Genomic DNA, 26,337 nt, shown 5'->3' on the forward strand with positions numbered 1-26,337 from the left:
AGTTGTAAATTCGAGCTTTAAAACTCGAATTCACAACCAACACTAACGATTCAATTGTGAATTCATCGAGCTAGTTGTGAATTCTAGTTTTAGTTGTGAATTCATAGATCTAATTGTGAATTCAAGAACATTAAATTGTGAATTCATAGATCTGGTCGTGAATTCAAGAACATTAAGTTGTGAATTCATAGATCTGATCGTGAATTCAAGAACATTAAGTTGTGAATTTATAGATATGATCGTGAATTCAAAAATATTAATAAATTATCCAAAGCACGTATAAATATGTATAAATTTTAGGAAAAGATCTCTCTTCAAAACTAATTTAAAAAGTTTCATGTCATAAATATGTTTAAATAATTAGATATTAATTATTTGTATAATTTGAAAAAGGGTGACTTCAAATTTTTCGCAACCTCCAACAGAAAATATGACATTATCCACCAAAACCATTACCAATGTGAATATCACACACAATCTTCAATCAAGTAAACAGAAACATCAACCTTTAACAATATATGATTGGAGAAGCTTAGGAGCTGCAGCGCCTTATCGCATGCAATCCTTGACGACGTGTTTGTGCAACTCCAATTGATTATAGCAGAAAGCTCGATTGCTGAACATTTACGACATGTATACAAAAACAAAAAATTGAAATATCAAATAAACTACCAATTAGCTCGATAGATCGGGGAGAGAGAGAGAGAGAGTGAAGGAGATGATGTTGTGTGGGAAGGGAGAGATGGCCAATATTTTAAATTTTAATGTAAGGGGTAATTTTGTACTTTTACACAAAAATGGCTAATGTTTTAAATTTTTATTTGATAGGCTAATTTTTAAATTTACTATATGAAAATGGTCAATTTCATATATTACCTCCAGTATAAAACAATCAATTTGCATTTAAAAAACGATGCTTTTCATTCATATGCATAGCTTGACACGCTAAAAGTTTAAAATGCCTCTCTGACTATATCAATTGATGAGTTTGGCACACAACATATGAAGATGAGTGTTTGCTTTAAATATGGGTCTATAGACTATAATCTCAAGAAAAAAGTCACTTTTGCATGATCTCTTAGGTTTGTTATTAACTGTTCCCTCTGTCCATGAAATGAATACTCATTTAAAAGTAGCACGAATTTTAATAAATTGATTAAGTGTGTGTGAGTGGAATAAGTGACTCATTTTTATTGCGAGTGAGTTATGTGGGGGTATACTAACCAAAAAATGAAATTTGTACTCATTTGATAGACGAATCAAAAATAAACTCTGAGTACTCGTTTCGTGAACGAAGGGAGTAGTTCATTAAATATATTAGTGTTTTAATACCGAGGATAATCAAACTCCTCCTATGCGAGATGTTTTGTTTGATAAAGAAATTGAAGGATTTTAAATTTGATGAGGCATAGTTCTGGCAGGTGTTGTCCCAGTCTTGAAGGTTCTATATTAAATTTCAAAAATATATGTTGATGTGTGTGAGATGTCAAAGTAATGTGTGTACCGATTAAAATATGTAAGAAATTAAATTGTTTAGTGACCATGATTAATACGCTTCTTTACTTTCAAATAGTTCTGAAAAGAGAAGGTAAACCTCGAGAATAATATTTGTTGTGTTTACTTTTAAATTTCATATATTCCACAAGTTCAATATCCTTACAATACTAATAAATTCTGATGAAAATGAGTATTAATTTCTCAAATATTGAAATTAATATGTTGGATTGTAAAATATATGATCATCTATATAACATGAGCTCGTTTTATGCCACATGATAAGGATACAATAAATATCTACAAAACAATAATATCTTGTTTGGACCCAGCATCGATTATCCAAACATTTTTTTTTCCAGAAGTGTGAATAGATATCAAAGTATTTAGTTAGTTATAAAATATCTAAAAATTTAAAATGCAGTTAAATTAGAAAAAACATCAAATATGCACTTGATTCGAACTATAAAACATAATTGATAAAATAATCTAACTTGATCAAATATTTAATTTACATGATTCGGCACACGATGAATAACTTCGCTCAAAGTCAATTAGATGATTATTTGTCATCCAAATTTGGATTGATCTTAAAACTATAAATGCGAAAAGCATAAACAATATTGGAACATACTTTAATTAGCATGCAACAAAAGGCCAACCACTACTAAATCATAAAACACGACGAAGTTTTGTCTACTAAATCATATAAAAATTTATCAATATATATCATATCTGTATAAGGATGATTCGAAAAATCTCCCAAATAAAAAAGCAAATGGCTACTCGAAAGTCTCAACAGTACTAATGCAAGAAAAAAAGCCAAGTAAAAAAAGCGAAGTTATTTCTGAGTTGTTTAAACCACAACATCCATGTTTGTCATCCAAACATCAAGAGGTTCTCCACAATGATTCCACTCACGAACATTAATCTTCATCTTCTCCTACAATGGAAAGACTGACATTATGATCAGGACTTGGGCATTTTTATATGTTCGAAACACAACTCAAGAGAGAGAGAGAGAAATAATGCAGCCAACCGCAAGCCATAGTAACTAGCTATCTCCATAACAGAGTTTAACCTAAATTCTTCCCCAGTTTGTTGCAACAGTTATAGACCCTGTAATTCATGGTGAACTATACAGAAGCTGAAAGAACCATAAGTGAGTCATATTGAATGACATCTATATCTAGCCACAAAAAAAGAGAAAGAAACATAGCTAAATAGAGAAGAGCTTCAAAAAAATTGTATACAAGAAGCAGTGGCTTAGCAAGAGTTAAGTTCTCCTGTGCACTACCAATTATGTAAAAGATACATGATAAACTCAACTTCTATATCTCAGAATTCATCATAATTACTCTACTAGACCAGATTAGATATTAGGTACTTCACTTATAAACTAAATGTCATGTCAGATAAAGTCTGTGGTTCATATACTAAAACTCAATACCAAACCTTTTCTATTCACTTATAGATGTTCTTTAGTTCTCATATGTACAAGTCCAACAGCATGAGAAATTCAAATAAAAGCTGTGTGTAAAAGAAGAAAACTTACATCAGAAGAGGCTTTCGTCGTATAGAAACACAACAGGTTCACATTCTTCAATTTGAATTTGACAATCAACATCCCTCCAAGTAAGATCTTCAGCATTCAAGAATTTGAAGCAAAAGAATGAAGTGAAAGTAGGTTTTATTATGAAGAGCAATTCTTGTCCCACTGAAACTATGGAGTTGATGCTATCAATATTACACTGCATATGAAGTTCAGCACCACCATGCAACGACCACGATGATGTATCCTGGTCCGTCAGCGACCACACAAACAAACATGTTTCATCATCACACACACAGACAAGCATTAAACAACCTTCACAATCCACCAAGAAAGTGAATAAGTTGAAATTCATTCTGTCAGTTTCTGGTAGCTTTAGTTTAGCTAAGTTACCATCCACATCAACACAAAGTATATAATCAGGAACCTCACAATCTTCTTTAGACCAAACCAACCAGTAGATTCTTCCTCCAATACATACATGAGAAGGGAAGAAAGGACAAGCAAGATTAGTCACAGGACACTGCTCCACCTCAGAAACTCTACCCCATTCTCCATCCTCAGCTGTATAAATTTCATATTTATAACAAATTTCTTCCGACTGAGATGCATCGGCATCACTGAAAAAATGAAAGATCATATATTTGTTACTATTGGGTTCGAAAAGAACCCTGATTGATGGTGTTACTGCAGATGGAGTACCCCTAGGAACCTCTATAAGTTTCTGAGTGGCAGGATTACAAGTAAGAATAGCCAAATCGCCATCTTCCACTAATTTAGTGAAAAACAACAATCCATTAAAGGAGGAAATCAAGCGCAATGAGCAATCCTTGTAAAGACTAGGAGGAAGGGTGACATATGGAGAAACTTTGCCTTCAATGTCCATCAAACACAGATCGGCAGGGTATTGAGGATCAGATTCAGCACAAGACATATGTAACATTAAGTTTGGAGCTTTTGGGGAGCAGTTGAATTGCAGCTGTTTAAATTGTGGCTCCTTAATGAGCTGCAACCATAACTTACATACTAGTTTACAGCTTAGCACAGAGTTTATTGGAAGGTATGAGAGAATTTTCACCACTAAGTCAGGAACATCCTTAACTTTAGTGACATTGTCACAATCATGACAGGCCAGCTTACTTTCTTTACTAGACATGATAAACGCTCTCTTTTTTGCCTTTCTGTTTGAAGAGAATATGGCTCTTTATCAATTACCTGCTTGTTCAATGATTTGATCTGCAAAATGTTAACTTCATGCTTTAGAAGACCATTTCCAATTATGTTAACTCAAATTAAGACAAACATCTAACTCAACAAAAGATGCATATGAATAACATAACTCAATCACACAATGTTGCATGGCATCTCATTGTATCAAGGCGAAGATTTTGCACACCTGTGACAGATCCCGCTCAACCTCACACAACCTCATCAATATGCTATTATTTCATTTTAGGGTGCGTTTACTTTAATGGGAAATGAGTGAAAAAGTATATTTTCACCTATTTTTCACTATTTTCATATGTTTACTATGATGAAAAATTTTCTCCGGGCAGCTTCTTTTTACTTTTTCTCTGCAATGTTGGATAATATTATCTTAGGTAGGGGTGTGAAAATATTTTTCAACATTTTCTCATCTTTTCATCTCTAATAACTATATGATAAAAAAAGATAATATTTTCTAATAATTTATTATTCATCATTTTTCAATGAAAATTTTACAACCAAACCTTATACTAGTTTTGTTTAGAATAGTTGGTGCTTCACATTCTTTAGCAGAGAAGTTATGGTTCACACCATTTCCCCACCCCATAATCTTATTAAAAGTAGTGAGATCTTTTGAGATTCTTTAAGGGATAGAGTAGATTAAAAAGTGAGAAACAAAATGAATATCACAATGGTATCCAGACTAGGTTGACTCCCTTGTACATACAAAATAACTAACTATGCCTGCTTCTATGATTTGTGCCCCTAACTTTGCATTTTTTTGAAAAATGTCCTAACTTTGTTTATTTTTTAAAAGGTTATCAGACTAGGTTGACTCCCTTGTACATACAAAATAACTAACTATGCCTGCTTCTATGATTTGTGCCCCTAACTTTGCATTTTTTTGAAAAATGTCCTAACTTTGTTTATTTTTTAAAAGGTTATTGACACCTAAACACACAAATTTTAGGGGTATTTTGGCTTTGCACAATAAGTTTGAAAGTTGTGGATTAATACACAAACTTGAAGACTATTGTAAGTTTTCCATAATTTGATTCGAACTTGACATGGCAATCCCGTGGCATATTTTGAAAATTCCCCTTGTCTCTCTCACACACATAGACCCCTAACCTCTCCTAGATCTGGCCGACCAATGCCGCATCACTGTCACCATCATTTGTGGTGAGCTTCTGGCATTTATTTTCAGCAACGAAAATCAGCTTCCATCCTTTTTGGATCAATACAATGTTGTAGATCTTATGCAGCCCCGTAGGTGTTTTTACTTCGAACCGTTTTGCTCAAGCAGCCACTTCATTGTTCCAATCACAACACGTTAAGAGCCAAACTACTAACGAATTAAATATATATTTGTCTAATACTGCTATTTTCAAGGATGTAGGAGGTGGTCAAATGAACATGTTGCAATGATGATCCTTGCACGAGAAGGAGTTTCCCATTTTCTCCACAATGGCGAAGGAGTTAATTGCGGTTCCGACCTCTACGGTCTCCATCGAGCAAGCATTTAGTCTTGGTGGGCTTGTCTTGGACGAAAGAAGAAGCAACATGGATGCTCGAAGCATGGAGGCCACCATGTTGCTTGATGATTGGTCCAAAGCTGACTTTAGAGCACAAGAGAACCAATGAGATCAAGCCGACGAGAGCCCAAATGATAAAGTCACCGACTTCGAGAGATCCTACGGCAAGGCCGTCGACTATGTAAGTTAAGCTAAAAGAGCTACGTGGGATTTGATTCTTCTATTCAATGAACATACGTAGGTCACTCAATTTAATATTTATATTAAAACTCAGGCCATTTACTCTCTTTTTTCCCCTTGTAAAATGTAATACTCCCTCCGTCCCAATTTTTTGTATCCACTTTTAGTAGAAAATTGTATTAAAAGTGGATACAAAAAGCTGGGACGGAGGGAGTAATATTTTATCTTAGAATTATTACTAGTTAGTTACATCTTATTCAATGTTGTAATTTCAATTTCTTAGAATTAGTTATTCAATGTTGTAACTTTGTAATTTTAATTTGAAGAATCGAAGATTGTAATTTTTTTATGTACACAGATGTCAATTGTAAATTTGTAATTTTTTCAAACTTTGAATTCAATAAAAATATGAATTTATATTATATTTTGACTATAAATGTGTTAGATTTTTTTCCGTTTATTGTATTTTATCTTTAAATAAATAATTTTAACACATGTAATGTAATTTCTTAATATATATATATATATATACACATACATACATACATACATAATACATAAGATAAATATATTTAAAAAAATTAAAAAAATAAAAAGAAGACGCGAACCGCCGGTTTCCGACTCGGCCCGGAACCAGTGGTTTAGGGCTGAAAACCGGCCCGCATGGAATATATAACGGGCCAGTTACGGTTCACCTTTTCGGTGAACCTTACCGCTGGTTCCGACCCAAAACCGACGATTTTCGGCCCATGGGCAACACTACCAGGTGGACATCAAGTATATAATTGTCTGGAACAAGGTAACGACTCTTAAGGGAAGCATCAAGCTTCAAAGGAAGCGACTTTTTCTCTACGAGAGAGGGAAGGGGGTAAGGTGGATCTTAAAATTTTCATTTTGATTTTATATATTTGTATATTTTAAGCAAAACAACATCATTTTGATTGAGGTGATGCCACATTGAAGCCATGCCCGGTTCAATTTAGCCAGATTTTCAAATTATGGAAACATTACAACAATACACATTTCGTGAGCAAAACCAAAATAGTCCCAAAGATTGTTTCTTTAGACGTTAGTAACCTTCTCTTAGAAATCCCAAACTTAGAAAAAAGTTGTGGTTATGGCCTGGAACTAAGCGTCCAGCATGGAAAAATGAATCACCTCACCAGATTCTCATCATGGATTTTACGTGGACTTTGTTTAAAACCCTCCGGCATCGTCACTTCAGAACACCACACCTATCACAGTGTTCGCCTACCAGTGATAACATTCAAGCTTCTACGTGCGGAATGAGGAATAGTTTGACGCCGATTTCTTTTATTTTTTTTTTACTTTTTTAATTTTCATTCTTTTCCTTTTTTTCATCTAAGCATTACTTTTATGCTTAGCTTGAAAAAAACTGCAACGTATAATTCACATAAGAATCCAACGAGGTTATTCATCTTTCCATCATAGATTTTCTATTTTGGGCCATAATTATAACCAATGTTATCAAATATTCGCCGTGACGAGGATATGGCTAATGGCGGTGGCGGTTCCAAAGAAGACCGCCACAAGAATTAATCCTGCAGTGTGGCAGTTTTTCCATGGCGGGTTGTGGCGGCCACCATGAACTTGGTGGGATATGGCAGACGCTTGGCCCACAACTTGTTGGGTCGAATAATCTGTTGACCCAACCCATTAATTCATTGACCCGACCCTAAGTAGTTTTAAATTATGGTTAGGACTTAGGAAAAAAAATATAAATTTGCTACACTATTTTGTGTCGCTTTTACCAATAACTATCAAGAGTTATTTTCCCCCACTGTCCCCGCGATAATCGGTGACTACTATGTGGAGCTTGATGTGGATGACTAAGCATTATATTTCTTCTTAGACAATATTATCTATTTATGTTTTATCTAGAACTTAAGTTATTGCATTTTATTATGTTTGAACTTTGAACTTAGATTTTTGTATCATGTTTGAACTTTGAACTTAGGAGTTAGGCTTAGGATATTATGTTTTCTATGCTATAATCTATTTTGCATCCTTTAATTTCATAGTTTGTAAGATTATATATTATTATTTAATTAATCCGTGCCATAGGATGCCATAGCTTTATGGCGATTTTCGGGTTTTACCGCCATCCGCCATAAGTTTAGGAATTTTTTTTAAAAAAAATACTAAAGTGAGAGATAGAAACTATACTTATCCCTATCACTTACTCTGTCCGTCTCATCTCAATAGGCCATTTTTAAAAATGAAAAATCAATATATAACAAACACCCTCAAATAACTCATTACTTGCTTCAAATGTTATCATGACTCACAAATAATTATCTCTCTTTTTCACTTAAAAAAGAATATATTTTTTTTCCTTCTCCTATTTTTTTGACAAATACACTTTCAAAAAAAGTTATCCATCTCTCCTATTTTATTACTCCCTCCGTCCCATTAAAAGTGGCCACCTTTCCATTTTGGTGTGTCCCACTAAAAGTGCCACTTTCTCAAAATAGAAATGGTTATTAGTTAATTAAGCCTAATTACTTAATATAATCAAAATTTCTAATTAAAACCTATTTCTAACCCTATCTTCCTCTTGCCTTGTTCTAAAATTTCTAAGCCCAATTTCTATAGGCGGCGACGCTCGTCCCTCAAGCGGCGGCGAAAGCGTTCGTCGTTGTTGGAGTGGGGGCGGTGTGTGTGTGTGTTCTGTTTGGGGCAAGAGAGAGAGAGAGAGATGAGAGAAATAGAGGAACATCTGGTTTGGTGTCGCAGCCTAGGGCTCCGGTTGGCGGCGACCTTGGATTGGGGGCCTAGGGTTCCGGTTGGTGGCAGCGAGAGCCGAGGGAAGCGATGCTGCATGGAGCAGCGTCAATGCCTAGATCTGAGGGTGGCGCGAATTGGGGGTGGTTGGCCTAGATCAAGGCGAGGCTGAAGAGAGGCGAAGTTATCGAACTGGTGAAGAGGAATACAGATGAGCGGTTGAGGATTAACGAGAGTCTGATGGCTTGGATGAGTGGATTTTGGGCATGGCGATGGCGTCTCTGCCATCGCCGGTAAACCAGGTGGCGTGATTTGGGGGCTAAGGCTTTCAGGCGGCTGGTTCGCCTGTCCGTCGACGGGAGAAAGAGAGAGATCAATGATGGTGAAATCTGGTTTGGGTCTCTGGTTTCGCGATTTGATAGGACGACGAGGCGACCGTCGTCGCCCAGATGCAGTGAGAAGAAGAAGTTGAGGAAGTCTTAATTAACTCATTAATTTTTGTGGACCACACTTAATTAAAGCATAACTATTCCTTTCTTAATCTTTGTGCCGAAAAGAATGTGGTCGCTTTTAATGGGACAAAGAGAGTATAAATTATTTATTTATTAACATTCGTGCCTAGGCCTTGTGGGGTAGACGGAGGAGACACATCAAATGTAGCCTTAGCATAATGTTCATTTCTTGTTCTACCTTTGACTATTTTGTTCTCATAAAGTTCTTTAAGTTATTTCTCGAAACTCAATTTATGCATTTCCTTCCAAATTTTAGTGCTACAAAATTTAAAAACGTCCAGGAAAAAGAAGAAGAAGAAAGGATACATGAATTCATAGAAAAATAGGTAAGACTCCAAGGCCCAAGTAAATAAACAAGTGTTGCATCCAATGACATCTTCATGGGTACTTTATTAAGACCGTGTTCTGAGATGTCAAACTGACTTAAAAAAAGTCTGTCTGGTGCTTATCATCAAACAGCCTATAAGTTAATTAATTAATCATAGAAAAAAAAAACAACCAAAACTCTAAATTTTTGCTATTTGGATATTTCATCACTAAAATCTCCCACATTCCATTATTCGTTGTTAATGAAATGTATGTTTTTGTTCATTATATCATAGTTGTTATGCCTCTGAGATCTTTAGAATTTTTCAATTTATCTTATTGTTCAAATGATTCAAGATAATCATATTTTCGTTCATGCATTTATGTCGTTCAGAAATTGTAGTTTTTGTGAACAAAATTATAATTATTGTAAATAAGTACTCTCTTCGTGCCATTTCAATAAGCCATATGGCCCGACCACAGATGTTAAGAAATAAATAGTTTATAATAAAACATGAGAGAAAAATTAATTTTTTTAAGGATATATTTGTAAAAAAAAGTAGGAGTCAGAAATGAATAGATTATTTTTCAAATGAGAATAGAGATAATTATGTGTGGATCACTTTTAAAGTACATTTTGCGAGGCGGTACATTTTTACCACCTCACAAGGTATAAGTTTCAAAACGGTATGAGGCGGAAAAAATGTGTAAATCATAAAAATGACCACCTCGAGATGTGCCTTTCCAGTGTTTTTTAAAACATTGCGAGTCACAATGGCATATAGTGTAAATAATGAGTTATGTGAGGTTATTTATTATGTATTGAATTTTTATTTTAGAAAGTGACCTATTGAAATGGAACGTCCAAAGAAGAAAATGTGACCTGTTGAATTATGACGGATGGAGTATATAGAATCCCTTGATTATTGGGAGGAAAATGGTTATCATTAATCTTGAAAGTTAGATTATAAAAAATCAAAGGACCACATTAGTTCTTATTTCTCACTTAAAAAGGTCATTCTAACCTAATCTTAATTAGAATAACTATTTTTTGTGAAAAATGAGAATACCTATTTAAACACCAAAAATCCATGACTCCGAGATGAACCAATCAATATAACACACAAACAACCCCATTAGTTGAATGTGGTTCTTCATATATTATATTGATTTGTTCATCTCAAATACATGAATTTTAGGTGTTTACTTATGTGTAATTCTCACTATAACTCATTTCTATGAATTTGAAAATGCTATCTTTTTTATGAGAAGTGAAAATGAATGTCTGATATTCAAATTCTATAACTGATATTCCTTTAAATTAATCGTGTGAAATGAGCTTAACGGGCAAGTAAGTAAAATATACGAACAAATCAATGTAACCCACGAGTAGCATTCTAACTTGGATTTGAATCATAGAAGGGCAAAATTTCACCATATTAACTGATTTTATTGACTTGTTTGTAGGTTTTATTGGCTTATTGGTAACATTGATTTGTTCATAGATGTAGTAGATGTTAGATTTGGACCGTAGATGTCAATCATCTTATGGTCTATAACTTATCTTATATCTTTAGGGGGGGGGGGGGGGGAGGGGGCATTCAATTGTTCAAGATTGAATTGTTCCAAGATTACCCAAGATTGAATTGACTTGAGATTACCCGAGCTTATTTTTTCACAGTGGTAGGCCAAGACTCATATAAGCTATGACTAATCCTATGTGGTATTGTCTCGATACTAAGTATCAAACAGTATCTACCTAATTAACTATAGGATATTACGAGAATAAATTCATCTAATCCTACAAACTGAAGGTTATAGTGAGAATTACTATTTTCGTGAGAAATAAGAATAACGAATAAGCCCATATAAATCTAAAAATAATTTGCTTCTAATGCACAAATAGTCGTATTAAGTAAAATGTAGTGAAATTTTCGCCCCCTCCAAGATTCAAACCCATATTTGAATGGCTATAAGTGCATTATGAGCAGCTTATATATATATATATATATATATATTGGCTTATTCATTATTCATATTTCACACAATTAATTTGAATAAATATGTCATAGAATTTGAATATCTCACGTTCCAAATTAGTTTTATTCTCATTTCTCACCATATTCTTTCGTGAAAAATGAGAATACATGAACAAATCAATGTAACACATGAACATCCGCATTCAGTTAATGTGGTTGTTCATGAGTTACATCTATTTGTTCATGGATTTCATCGAGAGAAAGAAATGATCTAGTGATAATGGCTAAATATGATTAGAAATGAGAATAAATCAGGAACATGAAATATTTAAATTATGTGGCTAATATTTATTCGAAGTCCAAAGATCTAAATTAGTATGGCAAAAAACAAAGAGTTAATGCTAATGAAATCTCACCATTTCAATGATGTTGCAAAACTAGACCAAACTTTTAAAACATTTCAATAGTATCACAAATTTTGTTGTCGATTCCTCCTCCCATGTTGTGAATTTTGTTGTCAAATTGCATCTCAAATTGTTGGGAAGCCTTAACTCCACCGCGCTAACTCCTGACTTAACACTAAGCTATAGGACTACAAATCGACAGGGTGAGATATTATTGAAAGGTTTTAAAGTTGAGTAATTTGCAACAAGGTTGAAAGGTTGTGTAATACCCCGGATTTCAATCCAAAGATTAGTAATATCTCAGTGTTATTAATACATTAAGACAGGTCCCAAATCCCAATAATTGAGAACAATTATCTCTAATGATAAGAAAAGCCTTGATGCTTAGCGAGTTTAATAATTTGTGACGGAGAATGAAATAGTGGACTTTAGTTTTTTGTAAGACTAATATTGATTAAAAATAAACAAGAATTCATGAATTTCATGAGCACATTATAGTGAGCTTTGATTTCATATGATACGGATTTAGTGCGATTTTTAAGTAATCATGTGGCCGTGAGATGGGTCGAATGGAAGTCGATTTTTGGGAGGGAAGGGAGTCAATTTTGGGGCCCTATTTTAAGCGTAATTTCAGCCCATAAACCCATAAAAATGAAGCGACCTATTTGAATTTGAAATTAAGGCCTATATGCCTTATTTCTTACACGGGGAAGGGAAAATAATGATTTTTTTAGGGCACCAATGCACACATGCATTGGAGAAGACTTTCATCTCTCCTCTCTCCTACAATTTTTGGCCTCATCCCCCATAACTGTGCAAATTTTTGTTTCATTCCCTCATTTACTCCAAGCCCTTGCACCAAGCAAGCAAGAAATCCTCTCTATTTTTCCTCCTCTCCTCCATCCATTCGAGACTCACACCCACACACACCTAGTCTCCTCTTCCTCCATCACAAAACCTTAAGAACACCACCTTGAGGCCTAAACCAAGCTGAGCAAGAAAGGTAGAAGGGGTCATGCGTGAAGTTTAGGGGAGAGAGAAGTTTTAAGCTACAAGGGTGAGTATCCTCTTGCTAGCTTGTGAGTTGGGCATGTTTCCTTGCTTTATGTAGTTAGATATGAGCTATTACATATTTTCATGTGATTCATGCTTCTATATGTGGATTTGATAAGTTTTTGAGAGCCAAAAACCGAGTTTGGGGTGAGACTTGAAATCTACCGAAAGCACACTGTCAAGGTAGTGATTTGCAAGGCAATTTCGGGTGTCCAAATTATCTCCACAAATTCTAAAATTTTTGTCGTATGCATATCCATGTGTCTTCGGTCTTGTGGTAAAGTTTCATATGTTTCAGAGCTCTCAAAAATATTTTAAGATTTTTTAAAAGATATTGCTCGAAATATTTCCAATTTTGGTAGATCAATTTCAAAGGGGCATAAGTTTAGTTTTGTTTGGTGAAAACCTTTGAAACTTTAGTATGTTGTACTAGACCTTTTATCTTTCACTAGCCTTTGGCCTCACCATTTTCGAATGAGTGAAATGGCCGAAATAAATTTTTGAAGTTCTATGTTGCCCAGTGGACCTCATAGTTGATTTTGTACAACCTACAACTTTGGGAAGGCAAGGGCCGACCCAGAAAACCTAGTTTAAAGCCCATTTTCCTGTAGAATGACATTGGAAATGTTTTGAGTCTTTGCACCAAGTTTCAATATTTTTGGAAAAGCTCAAGTACGTTGTTCCTAATTTTATTTCAAATTTATCGACTTGAAACCAAGTTTGAGTATCGTTTTATAAACTCAAATATCTCCTAAGCCGTATATCTTTGGGGGTTGAGTCCAACTAGAGAAGTGTTCTACACTCTCCCTAGATTCTGGATTGACCTTTTTGATCTCAAGTGGACCTTAGGAACATGAGATATGGATTTTGGAAAATAGCCCTATAATCGAGTTCAAGTCTGGAAAGTCTGAAATCCCATGATGTTTCTTAATTAACAAGCCTTTCTTGGAGGAGCCATAACTTGTTCATTTGAACACCGATGTAATCGATTCAAATTGGAGAATAAACCTTGAAAAAGTCTAATTTCCATATTACACTCTTGAGTCTCCATTGGAGCTCTGGGTCACAAATGGTGTATGTTTGAAAATAGCCACATAAGAACTAAAGTGTTAGCAAAATTTTCTAAGTGATGAGAGTCATTTTTTCAAGAATCACTTACTTAAGTCAAGTTTCAGATGCATAGTAATGTGATATATGATTTGTGTAAAGTTCTTAAAGAGCATGAGTTTTAGTTAATCTAGTAAAGGCATAAAGATAAGAGAAGTATGTGAACCTATGTGTTTTTCATTCTAAATAAAAAATGAGTAAATAATGCAAAATCAAAAGACTTGATTTTGTTATAAGAATCCAAGAATATGTAGACCTAGAGAACCATAAGATAGACAACGGTCTCCGTTATCTATAGCATGAGCTAAGAGTTAAGATTCATCTTGTAGGATTTTATCCTCAAGACAATGATTCTTCATGAGTTCAGTTCCCACACAAGTTTATCAAATAGATTATATTTGCAAACTAAGTTTAGGTTAATAACCTCACTCTTTTAAAAGTTACATGTATATGAGTATTGTTTTGTGAATGCATGCGAAATATTTTGTTCCAGCTGTTACATATTAAGGAGTCGAGTTTTACCCGAAAGAGACTGTCCGATTGTGAATACATATCTCATAGTTGTTACATATTGAGCAATCGTTTACACAAGTGAAATTCTAGGTATGGGTCTAGCACCCTAGTAACACCAAACATGGTTAAAATGTGCACTATCCGAAGCCCATGCTCACAATTAAAAGTATTTTTTGGATTTATAGTAATTGTTTCTTAAAGTGTAGCTATATTTCCTGAACAGGCATGCATTTCACTAAAAAAAAGACTTTAAACTAGTTTTAAAGAAAATTGGCATTCACTTCATTGAGTGCAGTGGTACTCAACCCAAGTTCACTTAAATCTTTTCAGATTGATGTGGAGCTGGGCGCAGCGAGGGCGTGTGGTAGTGGTGGTCGTAATTCTCAACAAGCAAGTCAAGGTCGTCTTCGAGAAAAGTTATGTTATGTGGACTCATGTCATTTGACTGAGTTCACTGTTAGTTCTTTAATTAAAACCTTTTTTATTTTGGATGTCTCGTGTGGCACTTGAAATAATTTTATTTTCATGAAGCCAATTGAATAATTGAGTTGCCTTGTGCACTTAACACCCTTTCATTTTAGATGCCTAAGATTTTACCGAAGTCTTCATACTCTGTGTCAAACTAGGTTTCCTTGACCAATCGATTAGAGTAGTTAGGTTAACTATTTCTGCTAATTAACCTAGTTTATAGAGTATTTAGGATAATTATTTCCTCTAATTAACCTAGTTTAGTAAAGCAGGTGCGTAATTATTCTAGATTAAGGAACCCATAGTCCACGTGTCGGCCCCCCAGATAAGTCGGGCCGTCACAAGTTGGGATTTAATTAACAATCCCATAAAAAGCTACCATATCTTTATATCTACACATTACTTTTCCCAATAGCCTAAATAATTATTTCTTGAACATCGACAAGCAAGCCACCTAAATAGCTTTAAACTCTAAATTTATGTTGCATTTCTTCCCAAATAAACCTTGCTCCATCAACTCTCTCTCACCCCTCTTCATATCAGGCTTCGATAGATATGAATTAATGAAAAGTCAAGATATAAACAATCTTAGAATGAGAAGTAACAACACAAGGAAAGCAAACATTACACTTTCATTGCATTTATTCACATATCAACCTTGTTCCATCATACCTCCCCCTTCCATATCAGGCTTCGATATATATGAATTAATGAAAAGATTGGGTATAAACAATCTTAGAATGAGAACTAACAACAAAAGGAAATAAAACATCTCTTAAACACCTCTTCAGTAACAGCACAGGGCATACAGCAAATTGAATATCATGGAAAGCATTTTGGAAAAATTCAAGTAGGCATTTAAAAGGGAAAAATTAACATAGATGCAAAGATATGCACACAAGGAATTCAAAAGATCCATACACATTCACAAGCATAACTATAGCGGATGAGAAAGGAAAAATTATAACGAAAAATTACCAAGTGAAGCTAGGTAATTGCAACCAGTTGTTCGAAAATCATAGCGGCCGAAAGTATACATAGACGCGAAAGAGCACATACAAACCCTAGATTCTTTAAGTAGTGTTTTGTGAAGGCGGCGGGCCGATTGATTTGGACTATAAAATTTTGAATAGTGGATCGAAAAACAAGATTTGGATTTATCTTGCCTAGGCCTAGTTCAGAAATTAAAACCCTACAACCAACTTTCCACTAACCACATTTCAAGCCCAAAGTAGGCCAGGTGGTGCGAATATACATTTCAATTTATAATTTATATCCTAAAAAGAAAATTGAATATAAAGAATCTTTAGAATATATTTCAAGCTGCTGCCAAATCAAGCAATTCTGGCTCCCTAAAAAGCTTTGCTACATTGATCCAAAACTGCATCAGTTTGATTATTATAACTTCTAAACTAAGCACACATAAATAATTTGTATCATAATCCAACAAGGTCAGATATCCCCATTGTTCCTATGGTAATCAAAACTTTATAACTGATCTTGATGCTCAAAATATTTCATATGTTGAAAATGGAAGTAATTCAGATAATGAAGGCTGTTAAATGGAGAAATTAAGTTTAATACAAATTCCTTTGAGGTATCTAATGACTTGAAGAGTACTCATATTAAGAATGATTTGGTTCTCGGTCCAATAGTTAGCATATTGTAGCCAAATGTGTAATGTTTTCCCTACAAGGAAATAAAAAATTATTTGGATACATTTTTATTGAAACAACCAAAACATACGACTTTGAATTAAAGGAAATGATCAATCCAAATGTGTTGAAAAAAATGATTAACTTAAGATACAAATAATGTACAGGGTGGGACCTTAACATCAAAAAAATAATAATAATTCAAGGCTATAATTGGAAAAATAATGAGCGGAATGAGAAGATGAGAAAATGAAAATGCCATAATTTTAGACATGAGTGACAAGATTATTGTTGGTATTACCCAGAGGTAAATGCAAATCCAGTCTAATGAGTTGCTCAAGCATCCTATTCATTGGGGGGAGGGGCGAAGGAGGAGGAGAAAATACTAATCCACTGATTGAGATTTGTAAAAAAAAAAAGGTGAGGCTCCAATGTAGGAAAAATTCTATGTCTTGATAGAATGCCAAAACCCAAAGATGGAACCTTGCTGATGACCAAAAATATAGCTTATGAATATTACAAATATTCTAAGATGATGTAGATTGCTAAAGAAGTCAAAGGCTGCTTGACCCAGCTGAAGTCCCAGGCTGACAGGAAAATCCCAGCCTGAAGGATCAACAATGCGATTATCGAAATTTGTGCCCATGCCACTAAACACGAAGACTTTGCTGCACTGATTGACAAGTTGATAAAAGTATCAAGTTGATCTAGCAGACTGACTAAAGGACGACATTGATAAAATCTACTTTCATCAACAAGAGAATTATAATACTATAGAATGAAGAAAAGACCTGTTGGAGTAAATTCACAGAGACAACCAATTTTTTCAGAACACAATTTCTACATGCACATAAAGATATTTCCTATATTTCGGTAAAATTCAAGTGTATGGAGAAGATGATGATATTACAATGACTAGTGTGGTATTTATAGGCATTACAAGGGAAAGGGTACAATGGTATTTTTCTTCTTCACATGCACTCTTCATGCACGAACGTCCTCTCGGTGTCGTTATCACTTTGATTGTTCTTTTCTAACAAACTTGCAGCTTTTCCGTCTTTAACAGAAGACAGTCTGCGCAGGTATGTCTATGGGTGCCTGTGCAGGTTATTCTTCCTCCTGCGCAATATTTTTCCAAGGATCCGTGTGGGTTCATCTTCATAAGGCTGCGCAGGTGGGATTTCATAGGGCTGCGCAGACGGAACTTCATAAGGCCACGGACTGGTAAAGTTCTTGGTTGGGCTCTTAAACCTGCGCTGTCTTCAAGCGAACTTTCCTTCATTCCTTTAGTTTTCATCATCTACCTGCGCTGTTAGTTTTCCTTCACATACATAAAATCATGAAAAAATGATCGTTGAGTGCAATGTCCTGTGCTGATGAGGATCTTACCCCTCATCAGCTACTCCCCCTAGTCTACGAAAAGAAGTGAGTATTTATTGCAAATTTTTGTAGATCAAGTATGGTTAATCTAGCCGGCGCAGTAACAATGGTGCAGTATTTCAGCGCAGGACTTTGTACTGGTATCGTCCCGTCGCATTTAATGTTTTCTGACATACTCGAGTACCCGTTTGCACTTGCCCACGTTTTCACTTTTGAAATAATCAAATCTCAGCCCTTTATTTATAACCGCCAAATCATAGTATAATCTGAGTCGTTCCCTTCCCATCACACGATTTCCAACCCTAATGATTTCTTCCCCCTTTTGTTTCAAAATCTCCCTCCTATAAATACCCTTCTTCTTCTTCATCTTTTTTTTTTCTTCTTCCTTCACGTCCGCCATTAACGCCCTCTGAGATTTTTCCTGCTCTTTCTGATTATCTGCCGATACCTGCTCTGTTCCTTTTCTTCCTTCTGACCACTCCCCACTTACAGGTACTAGGTTCCCTTTTCTCCTTTATTTTCCCCGTTCATCCCTCATTTGTTCTGTGCATTTTCCGTCAATTTTCTTAAGTATATATATTCGAGTCACTGTGGCTACTGTCGGGGCTCGTCAACAAATGGAGAATCAGGCTGACGCCATGACCTGTTGACTCAACCTAGAACACCTCTAGTTTGACTTGCAATAGAACAAGGACATCCTAGTGATGGTAAGTTGACCCAGTGTCATCTCTCAAGGAAAGTCTTAAAGGGCTTTTAATTGTATCGCAGGAAAAACAGTAAAAGAAAGCAGTAAAGGTTTTGATTTAAAAACGTAACTTAAACTTAAATGTAAATTGAACTTAAACTTAGCCTAGGCAATAATTTAAACAACTCGAATTAAACCTAACTTAAGAAATTAAATACTTGTAAATTTAAAGACTTCTAATCTAGGCATGAAACTAAAGTGCATAATTGAAATTGCATAATTGAAAAGAAAACATCAACAATAACGAAAAGCATAAACATGATTAAACGAAAATAACTTGAATTGAAATATGAAATACCGTAATTGTCTTGAACGTGTAATTGTGTCACTCAATCACAATCCAAGAAACTAAACTAAAACGAAATTGAAATCTAACTTAGAACAATAAAAACTCAAAACTATGAACAACTATGAAAGCAAGTAAATCCTAAGCTTCGGATGCCAACAGATTGCAAAGATGGCGTCTAAAACTAGGGCAAGAATTTGGATGATTTTTACAATGAAAACTATAGCCCTATTTATAGACTTCAACTCCTTCTGGATCACCATGGAAATTACCATGCAAAGCCGGACTCTAAAAGGAATAGAATCGTAGATGATAAGGTAACTCCAGCTATGACGCGCTCAGCAAGTAATCTCCACTCGGGCGGAAATCGCGGCTCTCGCCAGAGGAATGGTTATCGCCAGAGGAACGGATAACTTCTCTGATCTTGTCAGCGAAATGGGTTCCGCTCTGGTATTGATTCCTCTGGCTTGTCTCTCCCTTCTGACGCGACTTCTCTGGCGCGACTTCTCTGGCGTGACTTCTCTGGCGCTTCTCTGGCGCGACTTCTCTGGCGCTTCTCTGGCACGACTTCTCTGGCGCTTCTCTGGCGCGACTTCTCTCCTCTGGCTTAGCGAGTTCTCTAGCGGACTTGTCTGCTTCGAGTCCTCTGCTCTGACTGCTAGGATTTCGCTTCTCTGGCGAATGACTTTTCTGGATCCGGAGCGCTTGGTTCCGCTGCTCTGGAGACTTGATTTCTCTGGTGGTTGATTTCTCTGGCCTATGATTCCTCTGGTCTGGTCTGGCGTAAAAACGCCATTTTTAGCCAAAAATCCCCAAAATTATACTCTTCCACCATTAAAACCTAAATCTCCTGAAAAGCATCAAATACACCATAAAACGCACCAATTTCCAGAAGATTTAACTTACAATGAGCACATTCAAACCCCTAAAATTAGAACAATTAAGCATAAATCAACCCCCCCACACTTAACCTTTTGCTTGTCCTCAAGCAAAATCCATATGAATCTTAGGAAGAGATTGATTTCAACAATGCTAATTTCCATCCAATCATTCTCAAAGTCAATTCAAAATTTTACAATCAATATACCTCTCTCGATCATGCAATTAACTCAAAGTTTAAGAAGCAACAAAACAGTAATGTAAGCAATTCGATCAGACCCAATTCTCCGCTAGAAGTGAATTCCCTAATGTGATCGCCTTTATAATCAATATCACCATTTATCACACTTTGTGTGCTTGAGATTTTCGACAGTTGAGCCATAATTCGCAAAATAAAAACCATTTGGATGTAATCCAAAGTCTTTTCACGTGGTTTCCCATGCTCATAGTTAGACTAGAGGAGCAGAGACTCAGAGCTGTCACGTTTTAGAACAGGCCAGATGTTTCAGAGCTGGCAATTTTGAGGTTGGCAATTCGTCCAACATTTTTCACATTTCACAGATAAGATACGATCGTAGGCAATCACAATGACAACACTCCTTCTAGCATCTACCGGACAAATCACGTTTTACTTACTTACAATCATGTTGCAACAAAACTCAAATTCTTTGCACAATCAAGAAACATATATCAAGAGTAAAACAAGAATAACCACCATTCATTCACAAACCCGAAACTCGCATCGAAAACCATCTACTCTTCCACAAATTCATATAAATTAGCAAGATTCGAGACCAAAAACTAAGCATAGAAAAAATCAATTTTGCCCAATTGACAATATAAACACAATAAAACACCCCCCCACACTTAAAGCATGCCATGTCCTCAGGGCACAAAAGAAATAAGAATAGAGTTGAGAAAACGTCCCTGATTATCGGCATTGAGAAACTGAAGCATTGTGCGAGGTGGTGAATAGGGGGATTTACGGTCTGTGCAGAGCAGAGAGTTGCCACGTTGGGAGAAGTGCAGCTCGAAAAAGGGCATGCACACCAAGCATCATAGGATCCGCAAAGCAACCGAAGCTTAAGAAAAACACAAAACAAACAACGAAAAACAAGAAAAGAACAAGAAAAACAAAAACAAACCAACGGTGGGTTGCCTCCCACCAAGCGCTAGAGTTAGAGTCGCCAGCCCGACTTCAGATCTGACCCTTAGTGAGGATCATGCAGAGTGTGAGACTCCACCACCATCGGAGTACTCAACTGCCCATAATCGGGTTTCATGCGATGACCCTCTCCTCTGAAATTCTCCTTAGACTGGGCGACACCAGGGTCAAACACGTCCTTTGGCAACACACCTTCTTTATTCTGGGACAGCGCTACCGATCTGAGAATCGGCGTCTCCTTTTCTTCGTCCGGGCCAGTGCTCATCACAGCAGGCTGGATGGGCAGCGCTGGGCTCGTCAGAACTGGCAAAAGATGTGCAGCGCTAGTGTCCTTCGTCATAGTTGGCGGAGTAGTCAGCGCTGGGCTCGTCAGAGCTGGAGTGCTGGATAGAGCTGGCAGAAGACTGTTAGCGCTGAAATTTCCCACTTCTTCCACATGGTCAGAAATATCAACAAAAGAACAGAAATACATTAAAGAGGTAGGAATAACAGGCTTCTTATCGAAAACCGAGAACGTTACCGATCTACCGGATCCCGCCATACTCACAGTTCCAGATCCCACATCAATGCGAGTCTGGGTAGTAGCCATAAAAGGCCGTCCGAGTAGAACAAGGTGTCCATTCTTTCCTATAACGCCCTGCCCTTCATCAAGCACCACGAAATCGGCTAGCACCGTGATTTCTCTCACCTTGACCTCAACATCTTTTAAAAGACCACGAGTGCTACAATATGCTCCATCAGCTAGTTGAAGTCTTGTTCTCGTGCTTTTAAGCTCATCTTCCTTCCTGCCCAATTTCTGAAAAATAGCAAACGGCAGGACATTGATTGCTGCACCTAAGTCTAACATTCCCGAGAACTCTCCAGCTCTACCCAAACCAATACTAAGAATAAAGCTGCCAGGATCTCCTTGCTTCGGTAATGGTTGGGTTGGATCAACAATTGGTGGTGGCAGAGGTGGGCTGGAACGTTGGACAACTTTCGGTGGTCGATACGGCGTAGTGGACTTGTGGAGAGTTAGCTCTGGCCGCCTTATCAACTCTGGCGCTCGTCTCAGCTCCTGTGCTCTGCTTAGCTCTGGCGTCCTTATCAGCTTAGGTGCCTTTCTCATGCCATAGTTTTGCAGAACTGGATTTGGCATGACTGACCATTGCAATGCTGCCCTTGGCAAGGCTGCACTCTGCGGGGCCGGATTTTGCATAGCTGAACTACGCATGGCAGGATGCTGCAGAGCTAGACTTGGTATAGCTGGCTCCTGCATAGCTGGATTCTGAAGTGTTAGATTCTGCAGTGCTGAAGGTTGCTCTGACTCTGGCAGAGGAGAGCTCGGCTGCTCTGACTCTGGCAGAGGGGATCTCGGCTGCTCTGACTCTGGCAGAGGAGAGCTCGGCTGCATTGGACTCTGCAGTGCTGCATTCGACAAAGCTGGGCTGGGCAGCGCGGCACTCGGTAAGGCTGGGCTGGGCAGCGCGGTTACCTTCTTCTGCTCTAGTACCGTGGTTGGTTCAGGCATCCACGTCAGCTCTGGTATCCTGGTCTTCTCTGGAATCCATGCTTGTTCCGGTATCCAAGTCTGCTCTTCGAGAGCAGTGATAGCTAAAGCTTGGTGAGTTTGCAGAGGTTGACCATGAAATTTTCCCGGCTGCTGCTGCTGCTGCAATTGGTTCAGGGTGCCCGACAGTTGCCCTACGGTGGTCTCAAGTCTTTTTATGGTGGAAGCTTGAGACTCCATAGTCTGCTTAGTCATCTCCATATTTTGCTTGCTAATCTCCATGAAAGCTTGCAACGTATCTTCAAGTGATGACTTCTGGGGCTGAGCGTGTTGCTGCGCAGGCTGAAAATTCCCTTGCTGTTGATACCTCGGTGGATATTGTTGGGAAAAATTTTGCTGCGGTGCATAGGGCTGCTGTCCTCTCCATCCATTATTGCCGTTCTGCCCTTGATTATAATTCTGTGGTCTGCTCTGCTCTTGATTATAGCTTTGCCCTTGATTGTAGTTTTGCACGAAGCCAGGTCTGCTTGGCCCTTGATTGTAGCCTTGAAATCCTTGTGCCACATAGACTTCAGCTTGACCCTCCGGAGTGAACTCGCCCATTCTGTGACACTCATTAGCTCCATGGCTGAAATCTCCACATATACCACACGACTCAACATAATGTATGGCTGGGTTCTGCGGAGTTGACATTGGCAGAGCTGGATTCGGTTGAGTTATCATCGGCGGCGCTGAGCTCTGAACTGGAGAATTTTCCATCTTTTCCATCTTGAGCTGTTGAACTTCTCGCATGATCGAAGCCAATTGTTGCTGCATCTCGAACTGATTTGTCACAGCACTGGCTTCAACTCTTCTTCCACGGACTGACTTCTGTTGGGAGCTTTCGGCCAAGGTCTTGAAAATTTCTTTCAGGTCTGCAGCTGTCTTCCGAGCTATGTTTCCTCCTGCCGTGCTATCCACCATAAATTGGGCAGTTTGTACTAACCCATCGTAGAAGAACTGCATCAACATAACATTAGTGAACTGATGTTGAGGGCATTGGCGGATGAGTTCTTCATATCTTTCCCAAGCTTCATGCAAAGGTTCGTCCGCTCCTTGGGTGAACTCCATTATTTTCGTTCTCAGCTCCTGTGTCTTGTGACTTGGGTAGTATTTCAGCATGAATTTTTCACAAGCTTCTCCCCACGTAGTGATAGATTTGGGCGGCAGAGATAGCATCCACGTCCTCGCCCGGTCTTTAAGTGCATAGGGGAAGCACTTGAGTTTGAGTTGATCCTCCGTAAGAGTAAGCAGAGGAATCGTTTGCACTTGTGTGCAAAAATCTCGGATGAATTGCAGCGCATCCTCGCTTGGCATCCCGTGGAAAACCGGCAGCAGATTCGAATCATTAGGTTTGAGATTGTAGTTTCTCACAGCAGCGGGGAGCACGATTGCCGACGTGTTGGTATCTCCAATTACCGGCCTGGTGAAGTCTCCCATATATTCCGTGTTCTTGGCCATCTCCTTCTTTTCCTTGTTTAAATTCTGCTTGGTGCAAAAATTGGCGGAGCTGGCCTTTTCCTCCTTAGTGTGTTCTGCCGTGGCTGTGGTCTGCTCTGGCTGGTCAGAGCTGGATGCCTCCTCTACCACGGTTTGCTCTGGAACGTCAAGATCGGAGTCAGAGCTGGAATTGGCGAGGCTTGCAACGCTGTCCTCGGAATCAGAGTCAGAGTATAAAGTGTCTGCTCTAGTGTGTGTCCGAGTTTTATCCAGCGGGGACGTTAGTTTTCTTTTCAGACTACGGCGTCCCTGCATACACAACACTTAACACACGGGTGAAACGCACCGGGTGGAAAGAAAATAAAAGTAAAAACAAAAACGTAAAAACTGGAAATTAAATAAAGCAAGTAAAACGACACAACTAAAACGCCTAAAACTATCCCCGGCAACGGCGCCAAAATTTGACTCAACCTAGAACACCTCTAGTTTGACTTGCAATAGAACAAGGACATCCTAGTGATGGTAAGTTGACCCAGTGTCATCTCTCAAGGAAAGTCTTAAAGGGCTTTTAATTGTATCGCAGGAAAAACAGTAAAAGAAAGCAGTAAAGGTTTTGATTTAAAAACGTAACTTAAACTTAAATGTAAATTGAACTTAAACTTAGCCTAGGCAATAATTTAAACAACTCGAATTAAACCTAACTTAAGAAATTAAATACTTGTAAATTTAAAGACTTCTAATCTAGGCATGAAACTAAAGTGCATAATTGAAATTGCATAATTGAAAAGAAAACATCAACAATAACGAAAAGCATAAACATGATTAAACGAAAATAACTTGAATTGAAATATGAAATACCGTAATTGTCTTGAACGTGTAATTGTGTCACTCAATCACAATCCAAGAAACTAAACTAAAACGAAATTGAAATCTAACTTAGAACAATAAAAACTCAAAACTATGAACAACTATGAAAGCAAGTAAATCCTAAGCTTCGGATGCCAACAGATTGCAAAGATGGCGTCTAAAACTAGGGCAAGAATTTGGATGATTTTTACAATGAAAACTATAGCCCTATTTATAGACTTCAACTCCTTCTGGATCACCATGGAAATTACCATGCAAAGCCGGACTCTAAAAGGAATAGAATCGTAGATGATAAGGTAACTCCAGCTATGACGCGCTCAGCAAGTAATCTCCACTCGGGCGGAAATCGCGGCTCTCGCCAGAGGAATGGTTATCGCCAGAGGAACGGATAACTTCTCTGATCTTGTCAGCGGAATGGGTTCCGCTCTGGTATTGATTCCTCTGGCTTGTCTCTCCCTTCTGACGCGACTTCTCTGGCGCGACTTCTCTGGCGTGACTTCTCTGGCGCGACTTCTCTGGCGCTTCTCTGGCACGACTTCTCTGGCGCTTCTCTGGCGCGACTTCTCTCCTCTGGCTTAGCGAGTTCTCTAGCGGACTTGTCTGCTTCGAGTCCTCTGCTCTGACTGCTAGGATTTCGCTTCTCTGGCGAATGACTTTTCTGGATCCGGAGCGCTTGGTTCCGCTGCTCTGGAGACTTGATTTCTCTGGTGGTTGATTTCTCTGGCCTATGATTCCTCTGGTCTGGTCTGGCGTAAAAACGCCATTTTTAGCCAAAAATCCCCAAAATTATACTCTTCCACCATTAAAACCTAAATCTCCTGAAAAGCATCAAATACACCATAAAACGCACCAATTTCCAGAAGATTTAACTTACAATGAGCACATTCAAACCCCTAAAATTAGAACAATTAAGCATAAATCACCTGTGTCGGTTTTCCCCGATCTACCGCCTCCCCTTATCAAATAAGCAAGATGCAGTAGTTATTGCGTATCTCCACCGATGACCCAGAATTGAAGGTGCGGATGCAACGGTCCTCCAACAACATGCCCGACGGCGATAGGCAATGGTCCCCTGATTCCATACCCATCTGAGTGGCCCACATTAAGGCCAGTTTACGTTTACCCCCTTCCTAGTTTCTGATAGACGTTTTGTGAGAGATTTGGTGTACCCTTTTTTCATATTTCTCCCTCCTCTATTCGTCGAGCCCATATTCTTCACATTCTCTATGCAGTCAACAACTATTCAGACAGTGCAGAGTTATTCTATAAAACCCATAAAATAAAAAATACCGGTTGCCACTATAACGTCACATCTAGGCAGGGTAGTAATATGAAGTT

General features: G+C 37.6%; 1 long non-coding RNA gene and 1 other non-coding gene across 2 annotated transcripts; both read left to right on the forward strand.

Annotated features, from left to right (window-relative positions):
- Positions 1–12,645: 12,645 nt before the first annotated feature.
- Positions 12,646–15,161, forward strand: LOC130986969 (uncharacterized). Its single transcript, XR_009089517.1, has 2 exons — positions 12,646–12,970; positions 14,917–15,161. It is a non-coding gene; the product is annotated as an uncharacterized LOC130986969 (long non-coding RNA).
- An 8,513-nt stretch (positions 15,162–23,674) lies between these two features.
- LOC130987236 (small nucleolar RNA R71) lies at positions 23,675–23,780 on the forward strand. The gene has a single exon (XR_009089628.1). It is a non-coding gene; the product is annotated as a small nucleolar RNA R71 (small nucleolar RNA).
- The last annotated feature ends 2,557 nt before the right edge of the window (positions 23,781–26,337 follow it).

This window comes from Salvia miltiorrhiza, chromosome 5 (assembly GCF_028751815.1).
Source record: "Salvia miltiorrhiza cultivar Shanhuang (shh) chromosome 5, IMPLAD_Smil_shh, whole genome shotgun sequence".
NCBI lineage: Eukaryota > Viridiplantae > Streptophyta > Magnoliopsida > Lamiales > Lamiaceae > Salvia > Salvia miltiorrhiza.